Source organism: Strix aluco, chromosome 15 (genome assembly GCF_031877795.1).
Source record: "Strix aluco isolate bStrAlu1 chromosome 15, bStrAlu1.hap1, whole genome shotgun sequence".
Classification (NCBI taxonomy): domain Eukaryota; kingdom Metazoa; phylum Chordata; class Aves; order Strigiformes; family Strigidae; genus Strix; species Strix aluco.
In genome coordinates, this window is record NC_133945.1 from 19,709,984 (window position 1) to 19,730,339 (window position 20,356).

Below are 20,356 nucleotides of genomic sequence, written 5' to 3' on the forward strand. Positions count from 1 at the left end.
ACACCATTTTATTATTTATTTCTTAATCACTCAATGAACAGTAAAAATTTCCAGGCAGTTTGCAACTTATTTGAAACCTAAATCATATGTTTCCATTATGAACTTACCTAACAAAACAGACATGCAATTACTGTGCCATAGTTCAAATTTTTCCCCAGTATAGGTTTCTGTTTCAATAGAAAGACACAACTGAGATTTACTTTTTTGTGTATTTTTCCACTGAAAACTTCAAGCAATTTTGCAAAAGAAAAACAATCATAAAATAAACAGAAGAGGCCATCCAAAATATATTATACATGCACATAGCTGGCGATTAGAAAAGGGGACCATTCTATTCCATGCCACTTTTTCTTATTGATAAGCAGCTGGTGACATGTAATATTTTACTGAATTATTCATAGAATTTTAGAAGTTACAGTAAGCTCAGCCATGTTTTTCATAACAGACTCTCCCTACATGCATTTTTCATTTCAACGTGCAAGTGGTAGTATATACTCTCTGATACAAATACTCTTGAAAAAAGAAACATTGTACACATTTTGAGTCTTCAAAGAAAATACACACCTACATCTATGTATCACCAAAACATTCTGTAGATAAATTTAATATACTTTTTATCCACCTCAATAAAATTCCAAACAGTAAATATATTGAATATTTTTCACAAAATATGTTATTCCTTATATGTGATTCCATTTTAAACAAACAAACAAACAATCAGTAAATCAAAAACCAGCAGTAGCTATCTCTAATGCAGTTGAGGGTAAACAACAACAAGAACCACCAGTACCAGAAAGGTACATGTTCTAAAAGTATGTCAGGTCATAGTGCAACTATCACACATACTGGTAAAAAACCCCAACAACTTCAGAATCTGAAGAAGTGACAATCAGCAACAGAAAACATACTTGCATTTTGGTCTCCTTAGAGCAGGGACCGTCACTAGGAGAGTATCTGTCAAAGCAAGATCCTGCTTCACAACTGAAGCTCCTAGCAGTAATTGCAACTGTCTTACTGTCAGAAAAAGCCCACATTAATCAATTTCTGAGCTGAAGACATAAGTTTATTTTTATTTATGAAATAAAATGAACCATATACATGTAAAAATACTACAGAAAAGGCAGCTCAGTAAGAAGGCTATATATGCAAATAAACTGTACGTAAAAACTACTGTATCTTATCCTTTCTGGGTAGGGTTTCTTTGTGTGAGATCAAAGATATCTCTGAGTACAACACAAGATAAATTAATGGTATCAAGAGTTCCTTAAAAATCTCTGAGGAGAAGTATTTTTTAAGTAATTAGCCTACATTTTCAGAAATGACATCTGATTTAGGACCATCTTGTAATGCCACAGTGAGACTTATCCACGGTCAACAGAATTGAACTGAATAATTGAAAATTAAGTCTCTCAGGTTTTCTCCATCAAGGGTACCTGTGTTTCACAATTTGAAATCACTGTGATTTTTCAAATGCAAACTGTCACTTTTTAGACTTCATACTGATTAAAATTCTACCTCACTGAGGTTACAGTACATTAATTCTCCTTTTCTGAAAGTCTTGTATTTGACCACTCAATCCTAGCAGACTTATCTGTTTAGCATAATGTTACCTATCATTAATTTTAGAAGCATTATACTCCCAACTGCTACTGCTAGTATTCCTCATTTATCCTGCAGCTGCACACTCTAGTGACTGAGGAAACATAGAATGCACACAGAAATAAGATGTACAGATTTTTAAGAATACATGCAACTCAAGGAAAAAATAAGAATATACTGGTTTATGTAATATACGAAGTACTGCTGTATTAAATCAGAGCAAATGCATGAGAAACTGTAAAAACAGTTACCTCTAAAACAATTAACCAACAAGTAATTATTAATTTTGCCTAGTTTTACAGTGCTGTGTAATCCCTTTCTAATTTCCTCCCTGTAGAAATATCAATATTTTATGCTCTACTGACTGCAGACATTCTTTAAAATGTTTAGCAATCTGAATGTGACAGGCAAAGAGAGGATTTCCTCAAAACAAATGATCTAAAAGCACCTGCCAAAATGAGAGTGAAACTCCACCCACACTCTGTGCTCTGTACCACCACCAAAGGTACTTTCTTACTACATTGTTGGACAAAAGGAAGAGTGCCACACTTACAAACTTTACAAAGGTTTGTAAAGATTTCTCCCCAACCAAAGAAATACCCAGTCCATATACCAGTTTGTCTGAACCAGTGTAGCCGTCCTACACACCACAAACCAGTTAAGGACAGGTCCTTGTGCAGGGCACCCAGAGGCTCCTGCAAACCACCCAGAGGATGACGACATCCCATCACCTGTTACTCAGCACATTATTGTATTTCCAGGTCTCGTGTAGACCACCTAGCAGAAACTGCATACATTATGAAGTATACTTTAGTTGTTATCTAGCTACTCAGGCAATATCTAACAACAAGCAAGATTTTTCATATTCATATGATTATATGAAGCAATTTCGAGCAGAAGGAAATACAGCTGAAAAATGCTAATAATCTTGTGGGGAAAAAACATTCTGATAAAATCCTATTTACAAGCTTCAAGATAACCTAGTTGACTATGACAGACTTTGATGTTATACCTTATTATTCTTGGTACTGACATGAAATGTCATTAAGACTGTCCACACAGCTAAAAGCAGCCTTGTGGAGAAACATAAGATATGCATTTTTAATGCTAAACTTTCTTTCCCACAACTGTCACATATCTCAGCAAAACATGAAGTAGGCTCTTGTTTTGCACTCCTATCACACAGAAATAAATATACAATTAGCAACATTTTGCTTGTGTCTGGTATTACATTTGTATGTGACAGGCATATACAAGAACAGCAACACCCTTCTTCAGATCAGCAGCAGAGCTACCATTCCGCAGTGCTCCAGTCTGTCTTTTCTGAGAAAAGGAAAACTTGAGAGTCAGCTAGAAGAAGTCTGCTAAGAACGTATGTAAAAGTCTGGCAAAGAAGATGATGTTTTAAGATCCACTTAAAAATGGAAAAGTTGTGTTTTCAGGTGAAAATTTCAGGTGCATAAAGTACTGAAAATACCCTGGTCTCTTCTCCCTCAGGGCTGTCAGCTCAGGCAGCCCAAACAAGCAGAGGTTATTCTCCAGGGTCACTGAGAAAGATAGCCCCTGGCCATTCAGGCTTCATGAATAGTTACCATGCCCAGGCATTCCAAAAGTATCCCAGACATTATATTGTTTTTCCATAGAAGTAGCTGCCATAAGCATTATATTAAATAAAAAAAGAAAATAACGAAACAAACAAAAAAAACCCAAAACAAAGCAATAAAAAATATTACTAATATATATACACAATTACTAAGCCTGACTTAACACCTACTGCTTCACACCTTTATCAAAAGACTACGTATAAATTGATCTAATCTGATTTTTTTTTAATTCTGTTCTAAAAATGCAATTAAACAATGATATCTGTTGCTGCAAGTTAAAAGTCATTCCCTTTAGATAAGAGCCAAATACAACAAGCAGTGAGTTTTGCCATCATTAGACTTCTAACCATATTACTTCTATTTTGAGGCTTTTTTGTTTGGTCTCAGTTTAATTTCCTGTCAGCCTTACAAGAGATTTCTAATGTTTGGGCTGTAGGATATGCTCTGATTAAAAATAATCTTCCCAATTACTGCCTGGCATGAGTCTACTGCCACATGCACTCTGCCACTGGCTTCTGAATTTCTGTCAGCAGTAATTGTGTCTGTAGCTTCTAACTGTAAATGAAAACCCAGGGGGCATATTTGGGTTCCAGTTTCCCTTGCCTAGCCATATCTTTTAATTTGCACTGTCTGTCAAAAGAAGATGTTCGTAGGCACTAAAAGGAAATCCTTAGAACATCAGGTTAAAAAAAGAGGAAAGGAGAAAAAAAGAAATGCTACTGGAATATGATAAACTATATTTGGTATTTATTCTAGCATACTCAACGTAGATAGAGAATCTCACTGCACTGATTAGCCTTAGAAGAGGTAGTTTGAAACCATTTACTGAGCATTTCTAGCTGCGCTTTTTAACCATTAATCATAAGTCTTGAGCATCACTTTATTATTGCTATTTTTTTGCAATGTGATCATTCTAATGAATATTTGACAGAACAACGTTTTTTATCACAATGCAAAAAAATAGTATTTCCCAGGCTCTGGCCCCTGGCCTAAACTATACCATGGGGTTACCCGTCTTCAGCCCTCGATGGCCTCATGCTGTCTCCTGGGTTGATCCCCTAGACCTACCTTGCATCTTCTCTCCAGTCTGTCTTTTAGTCCTGTTTCCTGTGTGGATTTCAGACCCACATTGTCACCTTGTCTCTGTCCTCTCTCTGTCCCAGTGCACTGCTGCTGCTGACTGGACTCTGCAGACAGGCCTGGTTCACCATGTCGCTTGGGGCTGTCGATGGACAGACCCTGTTTCCAGGATCTGGCTCTGCCCTCCATGTTTAGACCCAGTGGGGCTGTGCCCCATGGGGGAGGGCACGGACTCAGGTCATGGCTCCCTTCTCCTCAGTATCAGCCAGCCAACAGCAGGCCCTAGGATGTCTACATTCAACACCACGGTGCTTAAACCTGGCAATCACAGTCGCAAGCCTCATGATACATTTGTGTTAAGATTCTCACTGATTCTCTTTTCCTCTTCGGGGTGCTGCTGCTATGATGGAAAGGTGGCCTGGTGTCACCAGGGAATGTTGTCTGTGCAACAAGAGCAGGATGGAAGCAAGGTGCCCTGGGTCAATTTTCTGAAGGAAAAGAATCTTAGGAAGAATGAAGCACAAAGCACACACTGTACTCTGTGAAGAAGATACAGAAGAAACTCAAAGAGTAGAAAAACATTTGATATAATGTCAAGAGTGAAGCTTTGTGTAGAAGGGAAAAGTACAACCAACTACACCAAAAGTACAGTCAAGAATGTGTATATAGGATATACAGTATTCACTGCAAAGAATAATATTCTGGAAATATCCACTGTAAAATGAAGAATACTGTAAAGTCCTGTGAAATAATTTTCTATGTGGTTTCAATGTCTGATCTGTCAAAATTAAGTAAATTTTTGTCTCAAAAATAAAGTGGCATCCAGCACATTTGGAATCCAAGGAGTACAGAGAGCATATTTTTGCATGCAGGAATCATGAAAGTTTTCTTTGTGATAGGAGGATAAATAACGATTTGGTTAATGTGAGTAGGGATTTGGCATTTGGAACTGAATAGATGTTCTTGGCATAAGAACTTATTTGAAATATTAAGGCCAAATGTTAGTGCTCTGCATTATGTTTGCTGGCTGATACTCTATTCTGTACGCTCCTATCTGTAAATGAGGGGAGACAGTTGAAAGGTGGAAACAGAACTGATTTCAGCTCTGTCCTGGACCTTTGGCAAACCATTCTGCAGTGTAACTTTCTTACCTTTAGGGCTATGCCCCTTAGTGAGCATTCCACACAATGTGATGACAAGAGACGAGTAACAGATAAGAACTTCAACATACTAACTCAAACACACAGTTTCTCATCTGTACAATGGAGATTGTAATGACCACCACGTTCAAAACTGCCTTGTATTACAGAGATAAAAATGCCACAGATCTGTTAAAATATTATTTTAAAAATATCGTACAAGCTGTGCAAAAAGTTCTTCGCACCTCCTCTGAGCCCTACAGTACAGCAGTACTGCACAGGCTGCACTACAGAATGAGACTGCGATACCCTCAGACCACGTTTGCTTCTATTTCTGTATCTCGTTTGAGATAAAAGTATCATCTGCAGGGTATATCCCCCTACCCTGAGATGATGCTTGAAATTGCCAGACGTTTAAATAAATATCTACTTTTTAAAATATAACATAAGCCACTGAGTTCAAAATGGTTATTCCTATGACTGAGGCCATGCAAATGTTGAAATATTTTCAGCATAAAAATTGCAGTGTTAAGTATAATAGTAAACACATCATGAAACTGAAAGAAGTATTGGGAAAGGACAAATGGAATCACAGTAAGGTGGGAAATCTGGATGTAGACATGGCTGATACAGCAAATGCCATCAAAACCTTACTACCAACTCCTTCACCAAGTGTTTCATTTCAGACCCATTAATCAAAAATACGTAGTGTTCCACTACCATTATCAAGATCAATGTCCCAACAATATATGAAGACATTAACTGGACTGTGGGAGAAAAAGTAAGAGAAGAAGAAAAAAGCAAAAAAAAAAGCACTTCACTGATTATTGATTATATTCTTAACAATATTTTAGTTTTCTGTTTCATATATCAATACTTGCTCAAAAAAAATAGATTGCTTTCTACTGTGTACTAAATAGTCCTTTAAGAACAACCTCAGCCTCTCACAAAATGTAAAAAAAAAAAAAAGCCCAAGTTAATAGTCAAAATATCTTACTGCCTAAATGGTGGTGATGCTAAGAATATGACCAGCATTTTCTACAGATTGCACTGAATTCACACGAAGTGATGACTGACTGTCCTCCATAGTCAACCACCATCTGCACAGGAATACAAGTCAATTCTCTTTCACACAATTACCAATGAAATTCTGAAGAAATACAATTTTAGAGGGTTTAGCCTGAAAAATTTGTGGTCTTTTCATGTAATTCCCCTCCTTTCCAAGCCTACATATGACAGAGACTCATTCCTGCCCTAGTGTTTTTAGTGATGTTTTTACTTCTTCATTTCAAATTAGGTTCAAAGAGTTTTGGGGAAAAAAACTTACTCAAATTATATTTTTACAATGTTATGAACCAAAAAATGCCTTACATCAATTCTTGTGATTGTGTGCATACTCAGCCAATCAGTAAAATCTTCAGCGTTTTTGAGAAAAGCCAAACTGTCAGCACTATGCCAGACTACCAAGCCTCTCCCCATATTAGAGTAGTACTACTGTAATTACAAACACCACTAATTGCTGTCAAAATATTTCTTTGAAATAGTGACCACAGGTTTTATCATGACCTAATATCACTTATCTCCGTTGCTTTCTCGGAAAACCTCTTACTCTCACTTCATGTCACTACAAACAATGTTAAAGTGTGTATCTCAACCTGCAGCAACACCAATCAAACTGCCCAAAGTACAAAGACTGAGCAATATCATTAAATGTGTTACATTATTGCACATATCAGACTTTCAGAACTCCCAGCTCAAAAAGGATAAAAAAAATCTGTAATGCTGGCAGTGACATTTAAACTTTCAGTGACTTTTTTTTTTTACCAGCCATAGTCTGGACAGGCAATGGAGAGAGATGGGTACAGTAAAACCAGAATGATTATGTTTGTGTGACCACCTAAAAGCACTCCTGATAACATAAGGCTGCTACACCAAAATATAGCCACATGTTTATCTAGTCCTGATGCAAAAAACACACAGAAGTAAAAACTACCAAAAAAAATACCTGTATGAAAAATAAATTTTGAAAATTACTCCAGATTAATGGAAAAACTTACATAAACTGAAAAATAAAAAGTGGTTTGTTTCTTTGAAAATTATTTCAAAAGTAGTTTAAAAAAAAACCACAAAAAAACCACCAAACCAACCCTCTGTTTTATTAAAGATCATTTATCACTAATTCAAGTGAACAAAGCATTCAAAGAAGATGCAGAAATAACCAAGTAATTTGAAAAAGGTTTAACTGTTATCGCCTGCAACTGTAGAGAAGTCTTTCTATCAGCTCCAATGCTGAGCTTTTAGCACTCAATACCCTGACACTGACAAAGCCTAAAAAGCAGGAACATTATACTTCCAGAACAGGGGTTTTACATTTTGCATTTTTAAAGTAATGATTCTCTCATCTGTCATAGGTCAAGAAATGAATCATGCCTATACAGGCAATGCAATTTTGAAAAAAATATCAGATGTAGAGAAAAGAATGGCAAATTTGCCCATTTTTTTTCTTCTTTTTTTAATGAAAATTTTGACATTGCTTAAGAGCTTTAGATGCTAATAAATACCATCTGAAATTAACAACCAGAACAAGGGAAAATAAGGTTGCCAAAAGGCAAAAAAAAGGCAGTTTATCCAATAGCTTTGTGATTTATGACATGATTACTCTTACAGAAACAGCTCAACTCTAGGCTGCATTTGTTACCGTGATCAGGAAAATGTAATGCAGAGAGAAATGCAGTAGCATGCAATAGTTATGAGCCCTAACGGAAAAACTATAGTTAGAGGGTACATCACATTCCACTGACTGAAGCATGTTTCTTGTGGACAAAAAAAAAAAAAAATCTAATTTGGGTAGACACTCCACATTTTCTGATCCAAATAAATATTTAACACCATGGAAAATACAAGCACCCTTTAACACACTGTACGGGGAGGACGTAGGATGGGTGAGCTGACAAGTTACCAATTTTCAGAAAAACTGGCCTTTGTAAGGTTATCAGGTCTTGAAAGGGTCCAGCCTTCCCACCAGATGTCACATAAACCATGCTGGATCCCAGATACAGTTTGTTGGACCCACCACAGGCCTATGTCTACAGGGAAGGCAAAAGTTGTATCTATCTTTGCACACAAGGGATCTTTACCAATTTCATCAAAAGTATTGTTACTGTTTATGAAGAAAAGAATCAAACAGTAAAATAATATAGATCTCCCATGTTTGTAGATTTACTCCTGCTAGGTGTAATAACTACAACTAATTTTATCAAAGAAGTTAGTATTTTACACCAAACAGGAGAACCCTGGGCTGGCTCTCTTTTCAAAAGAAATATTTTTTGTTGTTGTGTCCAGCTGAGTATAATAGATTATGATTGCAAAATGTGAAGTCATAGTACAGAGAGTCCATATAGATCCCACACCGTAGTTCAAATGCTCACCTCTGAATAGAGGAAAAGAAAGTATGAAGCGTAGCTGTTTCAAGAAGAAGCAGATTTTCCCTAAGAGCAACAACCCTACAAAACATTTCTGCCTGTGTTAATCAAAATTTGATTTTCATGGGAGGAAAAAGGAACACAAAAAAGCACAAGTATAAATGATGCAACCTATAGCCCAGGAACCCAGAACACATCCCTGCAGAACCATCTGCCCCAGATTTGCAATTTGTAAACAAAAAAAAAGAGTGGTATTTTTTTAACTACCGTTCTTTCTAGGTGTGCCGCATCCAAGTAGAAGAACTGGATTTGTAAGCATCACACGTTTTCCTCCACATTTCTGAATGACCAGTTCCACACATCTTTTTTTTGCATCTGTAACCTTTCCTAGCGTACTACGAAAAATCACAAACTGCAGGTAAAGGTACCTTTTCCATCACTCACAGCATCAGGAGCTTCACACTAGTAAGCTGACATGTGAAATAAGACCACTTATCAATGAGGAGAGAGGTCAAAGGCTTCTGAGGTTGGAACAGGAACCTGCTGGCTGCTGCAAATCTCTCACCAGCGCATTTGAGCCTGACAATATTCAAACTGAATTGCAAGCTATGTACTCAAGGATAAATCTCAGTAATAGTAAAGATTCACAGTCTGACAGGCTCAGAATACAAATTCTCAGTGCAGAGCTCATTCTGAATATTTTTTTAATGTAAAAAGGAACCATGATAAACAAACTACTTCCCATTTAGTGAGGTAAACAATGGGATGAGAAAATAAAATTTTATTATGTATTTAGATATTGGTAAAGAAGCACACATATTTTATTACAATACAGGCACACTGCGTATGCAGTCTTTGCCTCACTAATCAGACATAGGAAGACATCAGATAAGCTATACATTTTGTTTTCGCAGGGCCAAATCCTCCGAGCCAGTAAATCCACTACTTCAAACAACTTTAAGAATTTGCCCAACTTCAGGTAATCTATGGCATGCATTTAGCATGTCAGCTGTGAAAGCTAAAACCACTGGAAAGGATCGAAAACCTTCATACATATTACTCAAACACTGCATCTACCCAGTGGTCTAACTGGTCAATATTAGGTCACCAACAAGTAGCAATTGCTAATATTCTTTTATAAACTCCAGACTATTTTAATTTTCTGCCCATCATATAGAACAAGCTTCTAGCTTCTAGGGGGTATTTATACTTTCTTTTAATTTTTTATCTCTCAGTTCTATTCATCTTTTATCCAACATTGCTTAGTTCACAGTAAAATATTCATTGTTTATTTTACAGCGACACCGTAAAGTCATAGCCCACTTAATTCTTCCCTTTCAATGTTTATTTTACATTACAACAACAGGGCAACTTGTTCCCTTTTTTTGTGTGTGTTATGTCAATATTTACATATGTAGGGGGCAGGTTAAAATGAATGAAATTATAATTAAATGCCTAACACTTTTTAACTGAAAATACTGTTACTAAACCTTACCTCCACTCAGAATCTTTTGCTTATTCTGTATTTTGCTTTGAACGTCTACATTCTTTTAAAATCCTATTGCATCCAGCTCAACTACATCTCACTAAATCACCTTGTTAGTCATACTTTGATTCATTCCATTTCATTGCCTTTCATATATAAATTATTCCATTTCTTTTCCTACTCCCCATATTACCTTTGAAAACGACAACTCACTTTGTGCAATGATTCTTTATACTACAACCCCATATAACTCCCATTATTAACACTTTATCATTTTCCCTGTATGTTTGCAAGTTTTCCTGCTTCCAAAACAATTCCAAATTTACACATTTAAGACCAAGTCTTTGCTTCATTTACATTCCGTATGCACCAAGACAGCCAGCACTACAAGAAGTCAACTTATATTTGTTGCATCATAAAATAAGGGACAGACACTTGAGCTCCAATCCTGCGATAAACAACCTGCAACCCATGTGCTGCTGTACCTGCCCTGAACTGTACAGGGATCCAGCTGGGATGTCTGACTCCATCCACCTGCCCGTATAGTTCAGGATCAGAGGTTTTGTTGGACACAAGATAAAAATGATCACGGCACAGTGGAATTTGATTTACACAATATGTAGTTACAATGAAAATGTAACTATTTACAACATGGGGAGGGAATAGGGACGCAGCCTGAACCTCAGAATCTGTGATACAAATATGAGTATTACAGCATAAACTACTGTCCATTCTTAGTCTCTCCTTGGCCAAAGCTATACTTCCCAGGAATTCCATGCAAAAAATCAGCATTCACTTCTCAAAATAAATTCATACATGAAGCAATAGCTTCTCTACTCCCATAAAAAATAAGTTCTCTTCTTCACAGATTTCTTGACTGAGCCTTAGAAAAAGATCATCTCCAACGCCAAGCAACAGATCAGTCATCTGCACTTTCTTTAGTTAGTGCAGATATAAAAGTGCCATAACGTGCTCAAATAGAAGATGAAGCTGTTAAAACAATTCTGAAAATGCACGCTTCTCAAAATCGCTGTCCACATTGCTTCAGAACAAGAGCATGTGAACAACCCTTACTGCCAAAATTATTACTGTTTTAATGCACTCTCCAGTATTAGTAACTTTTAGAAGACAGAATCTTCTCAAAACTAATTTATACTCCTGAAAAGCTGCTCTGCTGTTCTTTGACTTCTGGACCTAAGAGTAACCAAGCTACTGGTGCTGGGAACGTGCCCTCATTCCAGCTATGGGATGGGGGAAAAGGAGCAGAGGCCGGCGCTGACAGCCACGCAACTGACCCATCAGGAGCTGCTGCTCACTGTGTGACTGTCACAACTTGCAGCTGAGTTACCAAGTGCCCGACAGTATTTGCCAACTATAATGGTTAAATTATCATCTCTAATTTACAAGTCATAAAAAATTATGCTACCAAGAATTGATTCAAAATAGCAAACACATTTCCTAAAGGCAGCAAATCACAGCCCGAGTCACCTAATCTTCTGTGGAATAACCAAATTCTGCCTGGATGCAGCATAACATGTCTTCATCTTTTACAGGGGTTAAGAGAAACTGTTAGAAGGACTACGAGATAACTGCTTGCTTAAATGGAATTCTACCAAGTCAAATTTAAAATGGCTCAGTATCTTGTTACTGAAACCAATCACCTTGAAAGCATCAGATACTGGTTGCTGTTGGATAATGACTTGTCTAAAGGAATCATGGCAACATTTATATTCATCCTTTTTTTTAATCTTACCTTGTAAAACATTTTGGAAATTTTTCTGAATATTTTTTTTTTTCGTTTTAAACCAGGATAAAGATCTAGCCTACTAAACCAAAGCATAACTATTTTCTTTTTTCAAAACTATAGCACAATAGTTTGTAGCATGAAAAAAGCGTGCAGGAAGGAATGATTCAAATCTCATATCCACAACTTTCAGAGAATTGATAAAATGTCTTTGTGCTGTCTTTGTCCTGTTTGAATATCAAAGCTCTTCTGAGTATCGCTTAGATCTACCATCATAATTCAGATACTTGTGAATAATTCAAGATGTTATGCTTTAACTTCTATCAGCAATTCCCTTGAAGAGAAGCAGTAAGTAAGCATTTATTATAAGCTATAGCATGAATCCATATAATTAATATTTTGATGTACTTTACCTGTCTTACTGTTTGCTCTTGTTATATTAAGTTGGTATTAAATAACACACTCAGACAACTTGTTGTCCCACTTTTCAAAGATGCTTCAATTTATATAATTACTTTATTTGATTTATTGTTGCATCTTTACTCAAGTTACATATTCTGTTAATGTGCTATCAATGTAATTAGCTGTTTCTTTGTAGGAAACATTTTTTTAATCAAGCTAGCATTTTCATTGCAAAAGGAATGCACTGCTTGTACTTCCTTGGAATCAAAATATCCCTTTAATGGCATGACAGCAATGTGGTTCATCTTTGCACATTTTCTTTGGCACACTGAAGCAAAACAGAGATGATATGCTATTGTGCAAGCATAAGAAAAATAGCAGTGCTCCACTAACCAGTGTCAGGAGTGAATCAAGGCATACAAAATTATAAGAAAACAACTAAAATACGCCCTCATTTTACAAATAAGAGTTCAGAAGGCTTGTGCACAAGTTATTATAAGTTATATATTAAGATTACAAGATTCTGAAATGAAAACAAGCAATACTGAAGAAAAATTGATCTCATATTTTCTTATTTGCTATTAGTGAAGTGTTAAAAAGCCCCGCTTCTTCATGAAGTGAACACACATCTTTGGTTAGAAACACAAAGAATTGGCACATTAGCCTGTACTCCTCAAATAAACTTCGTTTCTGTTGACTACAGGGTAGTACTGATGCCATCTAAAAGAGTTTTGCATGTCTGCTCTCCAGACTCACAAAGATAACACTTAAGGTAAACAGGAGTGGAGACATCAGAAGAAAAAATAAATATCTGAAAACTGAGAGAAAATTAACTTGTTTATACTGCCTTCCCTCAATCACTTTCATCCATGAAGGGTATTAATTTTGACTATTAATTAGAGCAGTATCTGTTTCTCACACACTGGCAGGTTACCTGTGAACATGAGCAGCATTAACTGTTGGTACAGGTGTGGAATGATTGAAAACTCATTTCTGAACTACTCCCCTACCATAGCAATGCAGGAGCAACAATTTACACAGAATTAGCTGTCTCAAATACAACTTCACTAAGAACATATTAAGTGAGGATTTTCACTATCTAGAAGCATTCTGGAAACATTTTCAAAACTTAACTTCATTTGGCAGAACAGATTAGCAATGCTCCAAGATCATAAATTCTGTACGAGGCAAAATCTCAAAATCAAGAAACCTAACGCAAGCTTTAAAAGAGACTATTACATTTTTTCCATTAGTAAACTGGCTTTAGGAGAGTATGCATGTACTACATTGTTTAAGAGAAAACAACTATCATTATAGTTAAACGCTGTTGTTTTTCTAAAGTTTAAAACACAAAGTAATAAATTGCACTGCATTGCTATCTTTGAGTGGTTCTTTCCATAAAGTAAAACTGATAAGACTGTTTACAAATCATGACTACTGTTCAATACCACTATCAAAATATTTTTCCTAATAAATTTTTAAAAATTAAAACATTAAATTAATTTTGATATGCAAACTGTGCAAGTACTTCAGACCTATCTGGAAAGAAAACCATCACAATACTGACAGATAAAACAGTAACTTCAGCGTATATCAAGTATTTGTAAGTAAGTGGTAACTTTGAAATGTATTTTCTTACACCTGCATTTTATTTTATAATTTTTCCTTTGTATAAGAAATGCAAAAGAAAACAAATTATCAGGAGTTGTTTTGCACTTATCAGAAGACATCTGTATGGAGTTCTGGTGAGCACTGGGGAAGTAACTCCTGTGGTCCCAGTGAGTCTAGAGTTACAGGAGAGATCACTGGAAGCAACCAAACTGAAACTATGAAAGTTTCAATCCAGGACACTGGTGGTAGCTTATTCTGAAATGCTCTATTTTTCAAACGATACAGGAATTTTAAGAATCTAGCTAGGTAGGAGACATTACTAAGTCTCATTTATAATTTCTTAGAGACATGGCATTATAAGAGACAGTCATTTAGTTACACAATGTAAATATATGTTATTTAATCCACCTGGAAAGAAAGGTGTGGCAGAAGCAAACTGCAAACAGCCTGAAGCTATGGAAACACAATTTTTATGTAGATTTTGAACACTGGTGGGAGCTGAGAGATGCCAAGTTAGACAGCATCTGTGCTCCAGAAATAAGTGACACTGATTTCTTTGAACTTAAAAGGTATCTCTAATTCATGTCTCTGGAAACAAAATAATAATCTCAATGTGAGGTCACTACCTGGTCTTTAAAAAACAGATTAATTTTTTTTCCATGCCTCCACTATTACTGAATGACAAGCACCTTGATTCAGGCCTTCAAGAAGTAATTCACCATCACCCTTATTGAGACAGGCTTCTTTTGCTAATAACAGCTAAAGCTTGCAGAAAAATACACAGGGCTGTTCTCACACTCCACAGAACTTACTCAATGAGTACTTGTAATGAAATAAAAATATGCCACTTGTGTAATAAATCACCATTAAATGAGAGTATGGTTGATAAAATCAAGTCATCTGACATTGCATTGCTAAATAAACTGAAAATAAAACACTTCAACTTGATAAAAAGTTGGAATCCTCTGTGAACACAAAAAAATTAAGGAACTGCCTGGAATATTCTACTTATCATACTCTCAGACACATTTAAACTAGAAAATCCAGTTTAATAGCTCCAAAATATTAAAAATAGATACAAAATCAAAAGGCTACAGTAAAAATATTTAAAATCTTCGTTGCTAAAATTAATGTAGGACGTCAACAACGAAACCAGCTAAACAGCATCTACAGAAAAAGAGTAAAGTATGTCCTACATACTATGTAGAGTTTTTTAAAGCAATTTTAAGACATATAACTTAAATAAAAAAATATATAATACGTCTTGGGATTTGATTTCTAAAAATTTTTTGTCTCCTCTAGGTTGTCCTTTTATTTCACGGTGAAGTACTTGCAGTGGGCTGACCCCGGCTGGACGCCAGGTGCCCACTGAAGCTGCTCTATCGCTCCCCTCCTCAACTGGACAGGGGAGAGAGAATACACCGAAAGGCTCGTGGGTGGAGATAAGGACAGGGAGAGATCACTCACCAATTACCATCATGGGCAAAACAGACTCAACTTGGGGAAATTAGTTTAATTTATTACCAATCAAATCAGAGAAGGGTACTGAGAAATAAAACAAATCTTGAAACACTTTCCCCCCACCCCTCCCTTCTTCCCGAGCTCAACTTTACGCCCTGATTTTCTCTCCCTCCTCCCCCCAAGCAGCGCAGAGGGGCAGGGATGGAGGTTGTGGTCAGTTCATCACCCGTTGTTTCTGCTGCTCCTCGCTTCTCAGGGGGAGGACCTCTCACACTCTTACCCTGCCCTAGTGTGGAGTCCCTCCCACAGGAGACAGTCCTCCATGAGTCCCTCCCACAGGGTGCAGTCCTTCAGGAACAGACTGCTCCAGCATGGTCCTGCTCCTTCATTGACCTTGGTGTCTACGGAGTTGTTTCTCTCACATATTCTCACTCCTCTCTTCTGACTGCTGCTGGTGTTCACTGCAGGTTTTTTTTCCCTATTCTTAGATGTTCTCACAGAGGCACTACCACTGCCGCTGATGGGCTTGGCCTTGGCCAGCAGCAGATCCACCTTGGAGCTGCCTGTGTGGGCTGTATTGGACATGGGGGAAGCTTCTAGCAGCTTCTCACAGAAGCCACCCCTGTAGCCCCCCAGTACCAAAACCTTGCCCCACAAACCCAATACTTTGCCATGTTAGCCTGTATATTAGTAGTCAGTATAATTATAAATGCACTGCTAGGCAGAAATACTTCTACTACCACATTTTTTGGGCATTTTTGGCAATGGCTGAATGCAATGCTATTTGACTGGTGGTGAGAACACAGAAGCAAAATACCCACCAAACTAGAGTGATTATGAGTTCTTGGAAGATTCCAAATGCTTTTTGTGACTTCCAATATATTTGTGAAACCGCTATTTATACAAATTTTACCTTTAATGTTACAACACTGTTTCAAAGTCTTGGGGTTTCTCACTACAGGTATCAATTCTTCTCTAGTGCCAGACAAAAAATTTCTATTTATGGCTATAATGAGAATAAAGCATACATTTACTTACCAATGTGCCAAATGCTAGATTGATAACAATATGATATCAATATAATTCTCTAATGCCTGAAACCCATTCAAGTATCTCAATATATCAAGTTTTAAATGTTTTATAATACCTACGAACACTCTGAGAGTCTAATGAAGCTAATACTAGTTCAACTACTAGGAGTGCAACAAGTGAAAGGTGTTGTAAAAATCAATTTTCTTCCACCTCAGATGATTTATATTCCTTTCTGAACAAATTAATTTCACACTAAGAAACTGGTTAATAAAACCTCAGAGCAGTCCTGTATTACAAACTTTTGTTCTTAATCCAGGCAGAGATAACATGAAAATAGTAGTAAAACAGCAGTTTGGGATTACTCTTCAATTTGTAAAGGCTGGTCTGCCTTATTTCACATCTTTTTCTCACTGGGTTTTATTTCTGAACTTCTGAAAATGAATTTAAAAAAACAACATAATACAGGCTTGCAGTCCAGAAATAACATTATTGTTTAAAATATTAGCAATAAAATACAAAAATAAAAATGAACCAAGGAAGTATGAAAATATATTACTGGGAAATAAACAAGTTTGAAGCATTAGTCCCCAAACTGAGAATTAAGTTATGTGTTTAATTCTAAACATATCTGCAATACTAATCTTTGTATTACTGAATAATAAAAATCAAGAGCATTGCTGATGTACGTTATACAAAGCACATAATTAGACATTTCATTGCAGCACAGCTGGAATATTTAGGATTCTTCTCCTATCTTATCCGGAAAACTATTACTACTATAGCTGCAATGGCATTTTGCATCCTTTATGACCACAATTAACTCCTGTACATAGTATGGCTCCTTCTCCTTCTCCCCATCCCAAGAACTTCCAATACATTTTTCTGAGTAACGAGGAAGAACACAGACATAAAAGCTGAATTTCAAAACAAAGTCAATTTTCTATTCATAGACTGAAATAAGTATGGTGACAAATAATATATATTAAAAACTATGTGCACCTTCACTTCCAGGTCTTCTCAAGTGTGCTGAATACAACTGCATTTTCTTATAACAAGTGATTCTAGATTCTCTTTGTTCTTAGATAACCAAAACTTCAGCACAGGAGATACACGGCACCAACTTAAAAAATAAAGCAAATGGGATGTATCATTCTTACCGAGCTGCACAAAAACAGCAGCTCACGCTGACAAAAAAGAACGAAACATTCTGAAAACCAAGATCAGCTGAGCTTTTTTTATTATTGTATCTCTGTTGACTGCATTTATGACAGATGGTAAGAATACTACAGGAGTATATGAAACTGTTTGCTACCACCTCACTCTCACATCATCATGTGGCTTCTAGGGTATTAACCAAATGTAAAAAAGTTCATAAACAGATGCATAGCAAAAATAGCAGCCGAGAATATCATGCAAAACATGCATAATAAATATCTACAACACAATTTGAATAATTTCAGAAATATTAATGCATCTCTGAAGTGCCTGTTTAAATATTAATAACATTTTTAAGAGTAATTAAAGTTTTTAAAAAACAGACATGTATTGTAATTGTGCTAAGAATTTTTAGCCTGCACTGAGATTTAATATGCTTGCTACTGATTGAAAAATATAGGAACACCACCACTTCTATTTTTCTGAAATTAAAAATGTGATTTGAAGCTTCAGTTTTACATTTTCTGATGTCGCTTAAAGCAGAAAAAAATGTAATATGGTTTGTGACCCCTATGCCAATTCACCAGAACATGAAGTAGTAAATAGACTATAATAAGATTCATCATGGTAACTTAAACATATAGTAGTGCAAGATAGTAACTTAAAGTTGTTTTGTTTTGGTTTTTTTTTCCTCATCTTACTTGCATAGGAAAATGTTGAATGATACAGGGCTATAACACCAGAGCACCTACACAGGGCTCACGTTCAAATCACACCACACTAGATTTGTGTGGTGAAGATGTAGTTTTGCTCTTCATATACTGGTTAGATTTGGCCTAAGTAGTAGATGTCTTGGACAGACTGCAACACAGATACAGTTCGGATAAGCCAAGCTCCCAGCAGCTTCAGTGTTTCTGGCTGGATACAAAACTCAGCTTTCAAATTTGAATATGACATCTTCACGCTAAGAACTTACTATTGTTACAATAGCTCAATGTAGGAAGCGAGCCTTGAAGCCCAGTAAATGAAGTACCAACTACTGCCACCTACTATACCGAACAGAGAGGAGGTCCATGCACATCCTAAAATACCAAAACTTCTCTCACAGGCCCAGGGATGATGTCCTCCTGCCTCAGCACTTCCTCCTTAAACAGCCAAAGAAACATTTCAAACAAAAAAATCTCACGTGCTTGTCAGGTACCACACTTCCCCACATGACACCTACTGAATTAGAGTGGCTGGGTCCAAACAGATAACGCAAATCTCAATTTCCCCCTTTCTTAAAGTGGAGACGCATTGGTAAAACTGAGTTTTAATCCTTCAGAATGAAGGTGAAAACAAACTTCAGCTTACCTACCACTAGAGGCTGAAACATAAAACTCTGCAATTCAGAGTGGGGGCAGACGGTGGTAGGAAAAAAGCACACACAGGTCTAGTTGGTGGAAAAGCAGGAAGCCAAATAAATTATTTGTCTTCTGTTGCTAACACATAAAAAAGGATTTGATTTTGGTAAAAATTTTCCTGTTTGCCACCAACCATTTCAGAGAGTTCCAAATGAACAAAAAAGTAGAATAGAAACATAGGAAATACAAATAAATGAAGGATTGTTATGTAACGAAGACGTCAATTATTTTAACAACTAGTGGAACATTTGACTTAACTCCATTTCTAAGCACCTTACTGCACCAATGATTTTTCTTGACACTGTGTAAGGTTATTAACAGATTCCATTGGAGATTGAAGAAATTTAAATATTAATGGACTCTTTACAAGAAATTAATAACAAACTGAGAAAATCCTTGTGTTTCAAGGCATTCAGGTTAATTATTTCAGCCTGGTTGACAAGGACAAGGTAGATGTTAAGTTTTAACCTTAACATTTCTAGGTAAACTAAAAAAGGTAATGACCTACACACATACTGTATTTAAGCTTCTAAACCTACGTTCACATTCGATCAGCTATGTTTTTAACCTCTTGAAAACTGTACTATGTAAACTGGCAGGTCACATAACTCTTTTTGCATGTGGAACAAGATAAATTGTGATGAACTAATTATAGTTGTCCCAGCTTACTGCAAATTTCCATGTTTTAAAACTCCCTTCAATTCCAGAAATGCAGTTATTTGAGAACCTTGGTTTCAACTTGTATTTTAATTATTCTTAGTTTGGTTTGAATGACAAATAAGCTGAGTCTATTCAGTTCTGAAGGTTTTGCTTGTTCAGAAGTGTTTCTGACAAGCCTTATTGCTCATTCCTTAGTCTCTATCACTCAGTAACGCCAGGAGAATGAGTTTCTCCTAAATAACCTGGGAGAGACATGGGGATCTCAAAGATTTGGTGGCCAAGAACAAGTAGTGGCCTTTTGTGGTCTCATGGAATATGGTTATTGATGCGGCAAAAGTCCAGACTGCATCAGTCAGATGGGGAACCTTCTGCTTCAGTGTCAGTCTGAGAACAAAAGTCAGAAACCACGTCCTACTGTACAACTTGTTTTAATATTTCTCAACTTTGAAATGGCTTTCTAAACACTATGCTCCTCAAAAACCTTCCATAATCCATCTGTAACTCCCTGTTGGCTTCCAACATCAGTAGAAGACGACCCAATCACAAACTGTATTGGAA

General features: G+C 36.4%; 1 protein-coding gene across 1 annotated transcript in view; it reads right to left on the reverse strand.

Moving 5' to 3' along the window:
- The window catches only part of LOC141930165 (RNA binding protein fox-1 homolog 1), a 920,114-nt gene that overhangs the window by 765,585 nt on the left and 134,173 nt on the right, over nt 1-20,356 (reverse strand). The window lies entirely within an intron of this gene.